Source organism: Rhincodon typus, chromosome 15 (genome assembly GCF_021869965.1).
Source record: "Rhincodon typus isolate 14 chromosome 15, sRhiTyp1.1, whole genome shotgun sequence".
Lineage (NCBI taxonomy): Eukaryota > Metazoa > Chordata > Chondrichthyes > Orectolobiformes > Rhincodontidae > Rhincodon > Rhincodon typus.
The window spans coordinates 37,801,478-37,815,502 of record NC_063346.1 but is presented as its reverse complement, the minus strand read 5'-3'; the positions used below and the strand labels follow the sequence as shown (position 1 = coordinate 37,815,502).

General features: G+C 45.6%; 1 protein-coding gene across 7 annotated transcripts in view; it reads right to left on the bottom strand.

Moving 5' to 3' along the window:
- nod2 (nucleotide-binding oligomerization domain containing 2) overlaps window positions 1–8,515 on the bottom strand; it is a 35,475-nt gene extending 26,960 nt beyond the window's left edge. For 5 of the 7 annotated variants that reach the window (XR_007263790.1, XM_048605821.1, XM_048605824.1 and 2 more), the window contains exon 1: window positions 8,143–8,515. The gene's annotated coding sequence lies outside the window, so the exon portion shown is untranslated. The other 2 variants (XM_048605822.1, XM_048605823.1) reach the window with 2 other exon arrangements.
- Window positions 8,516–14,025: the final 5,510 nt, after the last annotated feature.

The following is a 14,025-nucleotide window of genomic DNA, read 5'->3' as shown; positions in this document are numbered from 1 at the left end:
CCACTCAGCAACTGCCATCAAGACTCAAATGCTTCTGAGACACACAGTCAGATACCAACAAAACCACCACTGCCGTGTCCAACTCCATTCTTACAGGTTTGTCATGCAGAAATGGAGTGACCCAGTATCAGTTGGTGTCACCAGCAATAGCCAGTATGTTTAATAATAGTTCCTCTTCAGACTCAGAGTCTGGGCTTTTCTCATGCCCTTTTTTGTACCATGTAGATTTTCTCCAAACTCTTCTGTTTTTATACTTGCAATGTACGTTGTTCATGTTTCTTCCTCAAACACATCTGTTCAATGGACACTTTCTTGCACCAATTTCTTTATACCAGCAATTTGCTGCTGTGTGACCTGTTATTCCACAACTTCAGCAATTTTAAGTCTGCATTGGTGTTTGTCTTTCATCCAGTATTTTGTGAACTCTCAGGGTCAAGTTTAGCTGTTGAACATCCTTGGCTGGCAATTCCATTGAGACTGCTATTTCCAGTGGTTTCTTAAAGCCCAGGCTCCTTTCTGTCAGTAATCTCTTCTGGATTGCTTCACATCTTAAAGCATAGACCATTCTGTCTCTGAAAGCGTCATTTAGACTTTTTCCAAATTCACAGGATTCTGCTAGCTTCTTTAGAACTGCTACAAACCGGGAGATAGATTCACCATCATGCTGGTTGCATTTGTGGAATGTGAACCTTTCAGCAATCATCAATGGTTTTAGTGAAAAATGATTTTGTAGGATTCCTGCTATTTCTTCATTACTTTGGAACCCAGCTTATCTGTCTGTACCAGATTCCTCAGGAGGGTAAAAGATTGTCCTCCCCCACCCCCGTAATGCTGAGGAACACTGACTATATCTGCTTCAACTTTGCTGGCCTGAACTAATTAATGCAATCTCTCTGTGTAGGAGTTCCAGCTCTGTGTTAGACCTTTTTTTAGAATATTGCATACAATTCTGGTCATCCTTCTTTCGGAAGGATGTTGTTAAACTTGAGAGGGTGCAGAAAAGATTTACAAGGATGTTGCCAGGGTTGGAGGGTTTGAGCTATAGGCAGAGGCTGAAAAGGTTGGAGCTATTTTCCCTGGTGCATTGGTAACTGAGGGATGACCTTATAGAAGTTTATAAAATCATGAGGGGCATGGATAACGTGAATAGCCAAGATCTTTTTCCTAGGGGGAAAAGGGGAAGTCTAAAGCTAGATGGCATTGGTTTAAGATGAGAGGGGAAAGATTGAATAAGGACCTGAGGGACAACTTTTTCCACACAGAGGGTTGTGAGTGTATGGAATGAGCTGCCAGAGGAAGCAGTGGAGTCGAGTACAATTACAACATTTAAAAGACATCTGGATGGATATATGAATAAAGGGATATGGGCCAAATGCTGGCAAATGGGACTAAGTCAGATTAGGATGCGGATGAGTTGGACTGAAGGATCAGTTTCTGTGCTGTATGACTCTACGACTCTGTGCTATTTCACAATAAAAATTCAAACAAATGTATGCCTTAACTCAGTGCTCATATTACTAAATGGAAAACAGTCCTATCATTTGCAAAGTACACTTTTCAGGAAGAGGGAGGATATGAATGCAAGCAACAAAGTGGGAAGTAAGTGATGAAATGCTCCCTAAAGATCTTAGCATTATTGTGACCACACAATTTCATAATTTCAAAAATACCAAAGTCTTCAACTGAAACAAGCTTTTACTTACTTAAGTCAACTTGCTACTAAATCTACTCAGTGAAATGCAAGTATGTGCAAAACCATAAAAATCTTATTATTACAAAGAAAACAAGAAGAGTGAACTTTTCAGCCTTACAAGTCCACACCAACCCTCCAAAGTGCATCTCACCCAGATCCATCCCCCTACCCTTTCCCTGTAACCCTGCATTTCCCATAGCTAACACACCTAATCTACACATCCCTAAACACTATGGGCAATTTAGCATGGCCAATCCACGTAGCCCGCACATTTTTGGACAGTGGGAGGAAACCAGAGCATCAGGCAGAAACCCACCCAGACACAGAGAGAATGTGCGAACTCCATACAGACAGTCACCAGTGGATGGAATCAAACCTGGTTCCCTGGCACTGCAAGGCAGCAGTATTAACCACTAAGCCACCGTGCCCAGCCTTTTCACCTGGTAAACAAGTGAAGAGAAAACCATATCATGGAGCCTTCCCATTTTTCATTTCTGTTGAATTAGGCCGCAGAGAATGATTTCATTGAAGAATGTTTTTGGAGCTTTGGACTTGCTTTACAATTCTTCTGTTACTGTGAGACTGCAAGGTCTCTGAGGGCTCCTCAGCAGTCCTCAGTATATATCATGCAAAGGAGAAGGAAGAGTAGGAATTGATAAAGGAGAAATGGGCATTCAAACTTTTAAATAAATCATATCATTATATATTTACCCGTTCTTACAGGAATGAACAGGCAACATAGAACCTATGAAGGGCTTAGTGAGGTGTGAAGACCGTGTATTTATGTTTGTGTTTTATAATTGTGGATTGAAATGAGATACGTATTACTTATTGTGAACTTTGTACAGCTGTGGGTTACAGCAGTGGTTGCAGATGAACTGGAGCCAATGACTTGTGTTCAGATATTGCTTTGGTTGGGAACAAGAAGCTGCCTAGATTGTAGGCTAGTGAGCAGCTATCAATGACAAAGATCTTTTGCCTGCCATGTGATTCGTTCTAAGTCAGCTAAACAGTTTGGGGCTGGAACAAGATACAGTGAAACCATCAGGTCTCCACTAACCAGGAGCTCTCTCTCCATTCCCTGCAGTAAGCCATTTGACCCTGAAGTAAACCAGTTTAGCTTTTTTTCAGCAATTGCTATAAGCTGTGATGTTTAATTGATAAGTCAGCAGCCTATTTATAAGTGAATTAGCCACCTTGTGCTTCATGCAGACCAGTGGAAGCATCCAGAGAAGGACAACTAAGAAGCAAGATTCTGACCAGCCAAGAATCATAAGAATCATCTCAGCAGCCCTTGTTGACAGGAAACTCTGAACTGTTTTTTCAAACATTTTCCACCATCTATAACCCATTTTTATTTTATCCTGTTCGTGTGCAATAGGAAGTTTATAATAGGTTAAGTTTTTTAATTAGTGGTGTTACATACTGATAGTTTATAACCGGTAAACTTAGTGGTCCACACTTTCTGTCAATCTGAGTGTGAAAATGAGGTAAAGTGGGGAACTGTTAGGTAACTTTTGTGATCTAATGCAAGGCAGGTTATTGAAATTTCTGAAGAAGCGTCTAGGCCCGAAATGTCAGCCTTCCTGCTCCTATGATGCTGCTTGGCCTGCAGTGTTCATCCAGCTCTACACCGTGTTATCTCAGATTCTCCAGCATCTGCAGTCTCTACTATCTCTTATAGTTAAAGTAACTGCCTTCTTGCTTTCAAGTGGATCTGGCATTTTCTTTCAGGACTAGTATTAAGGCCAATCTGTATTTCCATTGACATTTGTATAGAGTACCTGGTAGCACCCGCTGAGAATGTCAATAAAAGGGATGTAGAGGGCATGATTTAGCTACACCTTAATGATCTCAAAGAACAACATATTGTTTGAGTTACCTGGCGATAAGTTTGTCAATACATTTGATAAGTCATTCCCTTAAACACAACATTGCTATAGTCAAAAAGTCTTAAATTCCATATAATGTGGAAGCAGGCCATTCAGCCCATCAAGATACACCAACCATCCAAAGAGCATGCTACCCAGACCACCCCTCTCCACCACCCTATCCCCGTGACCCTGCATTTCCCTTGGCTAATCCATCTAGTCTGCACATCCCTAGACACTACAGGAAATTTAGCATGGCCAATCCACCTAACCTGCACATCTTTCAATTGTGGGAAGAAACTGGAGCACCCAGAGGAAACCCACACAGACATGAGGAGAATGGGCATGGTAGTGCAGGGATAGGCTGGTGGGGTGCTCTTCAGAGGGTCGATGCAGACTCAATGGCCGAATGGCCTCTTGCTGCACTGTAGAGATTCTATGATTCTATACTAACAACTATCTTCTGGGTTACTCACTGTCACCACACAAGTAGGCATGTGCATACCCTGATGTTATTTCCATATTTCAAATCCTTTTTGAATAAAGATAGTGAGGTTTCCTGCTTCCAGATAATTGTAATTTTCCCATGACAGCCAGTGTCAGAATAATTTCTTGTTAGTTAAGAGCATAAGAATTAGGAGCAAGAGAAGGCCATACAATCCATCAAGCCTCCTCTGCAACAGTAGGTCTTGGACTTCAACTGCACTTCCCTTCTACTCACTGTTCCCTGAAAAACTAAACATTGTGGTCATCTCAGTCTTAAATACAATCAAAGATGATACCTTCACATCATCCCCAGTAGAGAATTCCAAAGAAATGCCACATTTTCAAGAAAGAAATTCTTTCACTTCAGTCTTAAATGGTCGAGCCCTTAGCCTGAAACTGAACAGCTGTCCAAGATTTCCTAGCCTGGGGGTAACAACCTCTCTGTATATGCTGTCAGATAGTTTTCCATAGTCCATGAAAGCCTGTAGGTATTTGGTTTGTTGAGCATCCCGACCCCTCCTGATTTACCTCACTCCAGAGTCCATGGCTGTCTTCCTCATTCATCTGCCTCCAGTCACGGCAGTATCCATTACTGAGGTTGGGTACTGCCTCCCTTCTGTCGAAGACTGTGTGTGGGCATCCTTCCCCCTTGGTATTAGTAAATGAGAACAATTGGTGGCAGTGAATCTGCCCCTTATACTCTCCAAGAGATTCACTTGATCCAATGGTCTATACCTAATATATTGTCAATACCTCTTATTCCTGACCAGAGCTTCACTATCTTCATTCATCCACTGTTCCCTATTCTTATCAGCCTTACCCTTCGCTCTGGCAGGAACATAATTCCTCTGAACTCTCACTTTCTCACTTTTGAAAGCCTCGTACTTGCCAGTCGTCCTTTTACCTGCGAACAGTCTACTCCAATCAAGTCTTGAAAGTTCCTGTCTCATACCGTCAAAATTTGCCTAACTCCAATCAAGATCTTTCACTTTTATACAAAGCCCATCCTTTTCCATAACTATTTTAAAATGAATTGAATTACGATCTCTGGTCCCAAAGTGCTCCCCATTAACACTTCAGTCATTTGCCTTGCCTTATTTCCCAAGATAAAGTCAGGTTTTGCTCCTTCTGTAGTGGTTACATCTACATATTGATAAAAAAAATTTTCTTGAACATATTTAACAAATTTCTCACCATCCAACCTTAACACAATAGCAGTCCCAGTTACTGTTACAACCGTATTATTGTTACATATATCTGAGATCTCTCTACATATTTGTTCCTCAATTTCCCTTTGACTGTTGGGGGTCTATAGTACAATTCCATCAAGGTGATCATTCCCTCTTTATTCCTGAGTTCAACTTACACAGCTTCATTGATGATCCCTCAAAATATCCTAAGTACAGCAGTAATGTTTGCCTTAATCAAAAATAACACTACCCCTCCTCTCTTGCCTCCCTTTCTAACCTTCCTGTAGCATCTAAACCCTGAAACATTGAGCTGCCAGTTCTGTCTCTCCCTCAGCCATGTTTTTATAATAGCTATAATGTTCCAGTCCCATGTTCCAATACATGCCCTGAGTTCATTTGCCTTACCTGAAAGACCCCTTGCATTGAAATAATTGCAGTTTAATTAATCAGAATTAAATTAGAATTAATTAGCTGTCAGATAATAATTATTCTGCACACATCTTCTTTAATGATAATCAAAATTGGATCAGTGAGATGACCAAGCATTGCAGCATAGTAATATATAAAAAAAGGTTAACTGAAAGCATTTAATTTCAAGGAATGAGGATAAAATCCAAAACAAGACACACCTAAACAACTCGGAGATAGTAAGAACTGCCAATACTGGAGTCAGAGATAACAGTGTGGAGCTGGAGGAGCACAGCAGGCCAGGCAGCATCAAAAGAGCAGTACAGTTGACGTAAGATAACAAGGTGTAGAGCTGGATGAACACAGCAGGCCAAGCAGCATCAGAGGAGCAGGAAGGCTGACGTTTCGGGTCTAGACCCTTCTCCAGGACAGTTGACGTTTCAGGTTGGGGCCCTTCTTCAGACATGGGGGAGGGGGACGGGAGCTCAGAAATAAATAGAGAGAGGAGGGGTGGGGCTGGGGAAGGTAGATGGGATGGTGATAGGTGAGTGCACGTAGGGAGTGGTGGCGATTGGTCAGTGAGGTGGGAGGAGCAGGTCAAGGTCAACTAAACAAACCTTTCACATCAGACAGAGTTCACACGCACATCCGTCAATGCGGACTATTGCATCTGCTGCTCCCAATGTGGCCTCCTGTACATCGGTGAGAACAAGCGGAGGCTCGGAGACCACTTTGTAGAGCACCTGCACTCTGTTCGCAACAAATGACAACACCTTCCAGTCGCGAACCACTTCAACTCCCCCTTCCACTCCCTGTGCGACATGTCCATCCTGGGCCTCCTCCCATGTCACAATGATGCCACCTGGAAACTGGAGGAGCAGCACCTCATATTCCACCTTGGGAGCCTACAGCCCGATGGCCTAACTGTGGACTTTACCAGTTTCAAAATCTCCCCACCCCCCGGCCTCATCCCATGACTAATCTTCCCTCTCATCCCTACCTCCTTGACCTGAGATGACCTATCCATCTTCTCTCCCATCTATCCACCCCTTCCACCTCACTGACCAATCCCCACCACTCCCTACCTGCACTCACCTATCACCATCCCACCTACCTTCCACAGCCCCACCCCTCCTCTCGCTATTTATTTCTGAGTTCCCTTCACCCTCCCCATTTCTGAAGAAGGGTCCTGACCTGAAATGTCAACATTCCTGTTCCTCTGATGCTGCTTGGTCTGCTGTGCTCATCCAGCTCCACACTATTATACCTAAACAACTAATGAGATGCCTAATTTTTAAAAAAAACTCACATTTATACAGAACCTTTCACAAATTTAGAACATCCCAAAGCATTTTACTGTAGTATAGTGTATATAGTGTACATTGGACTTAGGAACAGTAGCAGAACATTTGGTTCTTAAGTCCAATGTTCCCATACTACACTATATACACCATAATTGCATTTTGCTCCCTAGCCACACAACATTTTGACTTGGAGCCACCTCTGCTTCACTGTCACTGGATCAGAACATTGGAATTTCTTTTCCAACAGCATCGTGGGCAACAATCGTTCAAGAAGGTGCCTGACCGCCACTCTCAATGGCAATAAGGGGTGGGCAATAAATGCATCGCGTATGTCTTTTTTTAATAAAAAGATATTCATTCGCTCCCTACCAGCTAGATTCTTTGCCCCAGTTTACAAAATGAACGCGTGCAAACTCGATTTAGTTTCGATTAAAGATGGCATACTTTCGCCTCCCAAATTAAACAGGGTTAGGCTCAGTTCAGTCTCACCTACAACCTGGTCTTCAGAGTTCTAGACAGATTGAGCTGCCATGAAGCTAGAAATTGCTGTATGTAAATATAATCTTGTACAGGCAAGAAATGCCTTTGGTTTGTTTGTTGGATAGAATCAAACAAATCACTGTCTGCTTGTTTCTTGATATGCCACTGCACAGAAGCGAACAGCTTCACCATGTATGTATATAAAGATATTTTTTATCAATAAAGTATATTTTTGACATTAAAAATGCTATTTCGAAACAACCCTAAATAAACATAACAAACAATTTTTCTGGGTTTGTTAAATCCTCCTGAGGGCTAACACGCTGAGTTACCCAGCAAAGAGTAGTTTCGGTTTTATACGTCTAATCCGAACCCAGCATCAAAGACATAACAAAAAGGCTCTTTCCCTCAAAGTGCAGAGCAGCGCTGAGCAATGACAGGATTTTACAAGTAGATAATTCCAGGTGTATTTCTGACTTCATGTATGGTATCGCTAGCACATTTGTGAAAGTTCCACATCCCCGTCAATAGCAACGCAGGACGTTTTCATAACGGCATGTAGTAAATGAGTAAATGGAACCTTAGGGGTACCTTAAGTAATGTTCTCATCATATCTAAAATTCCACAACAAGGCTCGTGGAATGTGAGGTTCTACTTTTCTGTGCTGTTCCCAGTTGCACAGCAAAAACACGACGGCTTCGTAAACTCACATGAACTTCCCTTGTGGTGTAGATGCGGGGGGCAGTCTGAGAACTGCACCCTTCCTGAACTGGTGCGGGAGGCTCAATGCTCAGTGGCTGCTGGCCGAGAAACACTATTAACAGCATCAGGTAATGATCTCCTGCTCCACTTCCTACTGGTGCGGAGAGGTACTTCCATCCGTTCTAAAACATACCGTCGTTTCAATAGGCAGGGCTAGTGGTATTTCACAAAGCGTTCAGGTCATAGGAAGGCTGAGTCATTCCTTAAGATCATTCTGAGACCGTCAACATCCTGTCAGAATTCAGGAACTGCTCTCTCTCTCTCCAGTTTCTGGACTATATTACTTGCAAAAGAGGAAGCTGACATCAGATACCCGAAGGACGTCAGTCTGTAGTTGTGCAGAAGAGACAAGTCAACACTTCCGGCAGGGGAAGCAGATTTTTGGAATTGATGACTTGCTCTGAGGAGTTTCGATTTTTGTATCCAGCTGCAGGATTTAGAGTATTTTTGTAATATATAAGCTGGCAATAGGTGGTCATGCAAGAAAAACTGAGCATGAATGGATAGGACATGGTAGCTTAACTTTTACTGCATGGAGAAATACTACCATTCTGGCACGCCCACATTTCAGAGACTTGGTGATCTACAGCCTAGGTCTCAAAGCACCAGAAGTGAACCACCACAGATGCTTTTGCAGGATCCTCCAAATCCCGTGGCAACATTGGTGGTTCGACAGCGGCATTCTCTCCCAAGCCAACAGGCCCAGAATTGAGGTACTAATTATTGAAAACCAGCTTGACTGGACAGTACATGTCATTCATAATCTAATGCCAGACTCCCAAACAACTGCTCTACTCAGAACTCATTGTGGCATGGTACCCCAAGGAGGGCTGCAGAGGTCAGACAAGCTGGCCAACTCACAGGATTCCAAGTTATACAGTCATACAGCACGGAAACAGACCCTTCGGTCTAACTCATCCATGCCAACCAGGTTTCCCAAACTAAACTAGTCCCATTTGCCTGCGTTTGGCCCATATCCCTCTAAACATTTCCTATCCATGTACCTGTCCAAATGTCTTTTAAATGTTGTAACTGTACCTGCATCTACCACTTCCTCTGGCAGATCATTCCACAAGATCACCCTCTGTGTGAAAAAGTTGCCCCTCAGGTCCCTTTTCAATCTTTCTCCTCTCACCTTAAACCTATGCCCTCTGGCTCTGAACTCCCCTACCCCAGGAAAAAGACCTTGGCTATTCACCTTATCTATGCCCTTCATGAATGTATAAACTTCTCTAAGGTCACCCCTCAACCTCTGAATCTCCAGGGAAAAAGTCCCAGCCTATCCATCTCCATATAGCTCAAAGCTTCCAGTCCCAGCAACATCCTGGTAAATCATTTTTGAACCTGCTCCAATTTAATAATATCATTCCTATAGCAGGATGACCAGAACTGTACACAGTACTCCAACAGTGACTTCACCAACATCCTGTACAGCCTTACCATAACATCCCAACTCAATACTCTGAACGATGAAAGCAAGTGTGTCATTCACCCTCTTCACCACCCTGCCTAACTGTGTCACCACTTTCAAGGAACCATGTACCTGAATCCCTCGGCCTCTCTATTCGACAACACTCTCCAGGGCCTTACCATTAACAGTGTAAGTCCTGCCCTTGTTAGTCTTACCAAAATGCTACACCTCACATTTATGTAAATTAAACTCCAACTGCCACTCTGCAGTTCTTTGGCCCAGCTCAGCTTTTAAGACCTCACCCCTTTCATTACCTATGTCACTGACACAATTTGTACCACGACCACTGGCTGTTCACCCTCACCCTCCAGACTGTCCTGTAGCTGCACTGAGACATCCTTGATCTTAGTTTTAGGGAGGCAACATACCATCCTGGAGTCTCGTTTGCTGCCACAGAAACACATGTTTATTCCTCTTACAATTGAATCCCTACAATTATTGCATTCCCACACTTTCTCCTCCTCTCCTGTGCAGCAGAAACAACTGTGCTGCAATAAAAGATAACAAGGTGTAGAGCTGGATGAACACAGCAGGCCAAGCAGCATCAGAGGAGCAGGAACGCTGATGTTTTGGGCCTAGACCCTTCTTCAGAAATGGGGGAGGGGAAGGGGGTTCTGAAAATAAATAGGGAGAGAGGGGTAGGCGGATAGAAGATGGATAGAGGAGAAGATAGGTGGAGAGGAGACAGACCGGTAAAAGAGGCGGGGATGGAGCCAGTTAAGGTGAGTGTACGTGGGGAGTTAGGGAGCAGATAGGTCAGTCCAGGGAGGACGGACAGGCCAAGGGGGTGGGATGAGGTTAGCAGGTAGGAGATGGGGGTGGAGCTTGAGGTGGGAGGAGGGGATAGGTGGGAGGAAGGACAGGTTAGGGAGGCGGGGACGAGCTGGGCTGGTTTTGGGATGTGGTGGGGGAGGGGAGATTTTGAAGCAACCCGCGGACAAGGGAGGCGCAGTTGCAGTATGGCGCACTGACCTCTACATCGCCGAAGCCAGACGTCAACTCTCCGACACCTCCTCCTACCGCCCCCTTGATCATGACCCCACCCCCGACCACCAAACCATCATCTCCCAAACCATCCACAACCTCATCACTTCAGGTGACCTCCCACCTACAGCCTCCAACCTCATTGTTCCCCAACCCCGCACGCCCACTTCTATCTCCTTCCCAAAATCCACAAACCTGAATGCCCTGGTCGACCCATTGTCTCTGCCTGCTCCTGCCCCACCGAACTTATCTCCACCTATCTGGACTCCATTTTCTCCCCCTTGGTCCAGGAGCTCCCTACCTACGTCCGTGACACCACCCACGCCCTCCACCTCCTCCAGAACTTCCAATTCCCCGGTCCCCAACACCTCATCTTTTCCATGGACGTCCAGTCCCTATACACCTGCATTCCCCATACAGATGGCCTAAAGGCCCTCCGCTTCATCCTGTCCTGCAGGCCCGACCAGTCCCCCTCCACTGACACCCTCATCCGCTTAGCCGAACTTGTCCTCACCCTCAACAACTTCTCTTTCAATTCCTCCCACTTCCTACAGACAAAGGGGGTGGCCATGGGTACCCGCATGGGCCCAAGCTATGCCTGCCTCTTTGTAGGTTATGTGGAACAATCCCTCTTCCGTACCTACACTGGCCCTAAACCCCACCTCTTCCTCCGTTACATTGATGACTGTATCGGCGCCGCCTCGTGCTCCCATGAGGAGCTCGAACAGTTCATCCACTTCACTAACACCTTCCACCCCAACCTTAAGTTCACCTGGATCATCTCTAATACCTCTCTCTCCTTCCTGGACCTCTCTGTCTCCATCTCTGGCAACCACCTAGAAACCGATATCCATTTCAAGCCCACCGACTCCCACAGCTACCGAGAATACTCCTCCTCCTACCCACCTTCCTGCAAAAATGCCATCCCCTATTCCCAATTCCTTCACCGCCGCCGCATCTGCTCCCAGGATGAGGCATTCCACTCCCGTACATCTCAGATGTCCTCGTTTTTCAAGGACCGCAACTTCCCCCCTCAGTGGTCGAGAATGCCCTCGACCGTGTCTCCCGCATTTCCCGCAGCTCATCCCTCACACCCCCTACCCGCAATAACAACCAAAACAGAATCCTCCTCGTCCTCACATACCACCCCACCAACCTCCGGATCCTAAGCATCATCCTCTGACACTTCCGCCATCTGCAATCCGACCCCACCACCAAAGACATTTTTCCCGCCCCACCCTTATCTGCGTTCTGGAGGGACCACTCTCTCCATGACTCCCTTGTCCGCTCCACACTCCCCTCCAGCCCCACCTCACCCGGCACTTTTCTCTGCAACCGCAGGAAGTGCCAAACCTGCCCCTACACCTCCCCCCTCACCCCCATCCCAGGCCCCAAGAAGACTTTCCACATCAAGCAGATGTTCACCTGCACATCTGCTAATGTGGTATACTGCATCCGCTGTTCCCATTGTGGCCTCCTCTACAGCGGAGGCTTGGGGACTGCTTTGCAGAACACCTACGCTCGGTTCGCACTGAACAACTGCACCTCCCAGTCGCGAACCATTTCAACTCCCCCTCCCATTCCGCAGACGACATGTCCATCCTGGGCCTCCTGCAGTGCCACAACGATGCTATCCGAAGGTTGCAGGAACAGCAATTTATATTCTGCTTGGGAACCCTGCAGCCCAATGGTATCAATGTGGACTTCACAAGCTTCAAAATCTCCCCTCCCCCTACCACATCCCAAAACCAGCCCAGCTCATCCCCGCCTCCCTAACCTGTCCTTCCTCCCACCTATCCCCTCCTCCCACCTCAAGCCCTTCCCCCATCTCCTACCTACAAACCTCATCCCGCCCCCTTGACCTGTCCATCCTCCCTGGACTGACCTATCTCCTCCCTACCTCCCCACCTACACTCACCTTTACTGGCTCCATCCCCGCCTCTTTTACCGGTCTGTCTCCTCTCCACCTATCTTCTCCTCTATCCATCTTCTATCCGCCTACCCCTCTCTCCCTATTTATTTCAGAACCCCTTTCCCCTCCCCCATTTCTGAAGAAGGGTCTAGGCCCAAAACGTCAGCCTTCCTGCTCCTCTGATGCTGCTTGGCCTGCTGTGTTCATCCAGCTCTACACCTTGTTATCTTAGGTGTTTACTTCGGGAAACGTTTGTTACCAAGGTCATGCCCAAAGCATTCTGCGGTCGCAAAGTGCTCATTGCTCAATCTTGCCTCAGCTTCTCCCATATTTCCCTCTATCTTCCTACTTTTAGCCTCTCCAACTTTGCTGTTCAAAATCTCTTTTGTTTAGTCTGCACCCATCTCAGTCTAAGGTGGGCAGCGCAGGAATTTTCTGAGGTTATTCCACTGCAAAACAGATATACTGCTTTGAATACTGTTGGGGGATTGACCTCTCAGGGGAAACCAGCAACAGCTGGTTATCTTAGATTCTCCAGCATCTGCAGTTCCTACTATCTCTGTGCTGCAATAAATTTGGCTGTTGCTGGTTTCCCCTGAGAGATCAATCCCACATTGCTGTGGGTCTAGAGTCACGTGTAGGCCAGACCAGGCAAGGATGGCAGTTTCTTCCCTAAAGGGCATTAGTGAACCAAATGGGTTTTTCCCGACAATCGACGGTCATCATTAGATTCTTAATTCCAGATACTTATTGAATTCAAATTCCACCATCTGCCGTGGCAGGATTCGAACCCAGGTCCCCAGAACATTATCTGGGTCTTTGAATTAACAGTCCAGTGATAATAGCACTTAGGCCATCGCCTCCCCTAAATGGTCTCATTTGATGGCTTACCTCAAGAACTGGGCAAGCTCTTCAGCTCGTACCGGGTGACCTGGCCTGACTCTATCTTCACCAATTCCCCACCCATGCCAAATATCTGAAGTGCAGGCAGCCATGTTTCAACATCACATTAATGGAGCCAGGATTTCATTCAACTCTGCGCCATTCACCTGGGGATGAAAATCGAAACCATGCATTCAAGTGTTTACACTCACCAACACAATTAAGTTACAAAGAGGCAGGACAAATTAAGTAGTTTTAAAAGTCCAAATAAAGTCTTTTTTATGTATGTTCGGTGGATTGATGCCTTGGATCGTTTCACTCAATTGGCTGGATGACTCATTTGTAATTCAGAGTGATGCCAACAGAATGGGTTCAGTTCTTGCATTGGCTGAGCCCATCATGAAAACCCTGCCTTTTCAACCTTGCCCCTTACCTGAGGCATAGTGACCCTCAGGTTAATCTCACCACCTCCGTGCAATCTGCAGACTAAAGCGTACAAATCCAGCTAAACAGGACTTGGAGAAGGCTGCACCCTATAACACAGATTCTTCACAGTTGTCCTTGCCTTTGCTACCTGCTGTT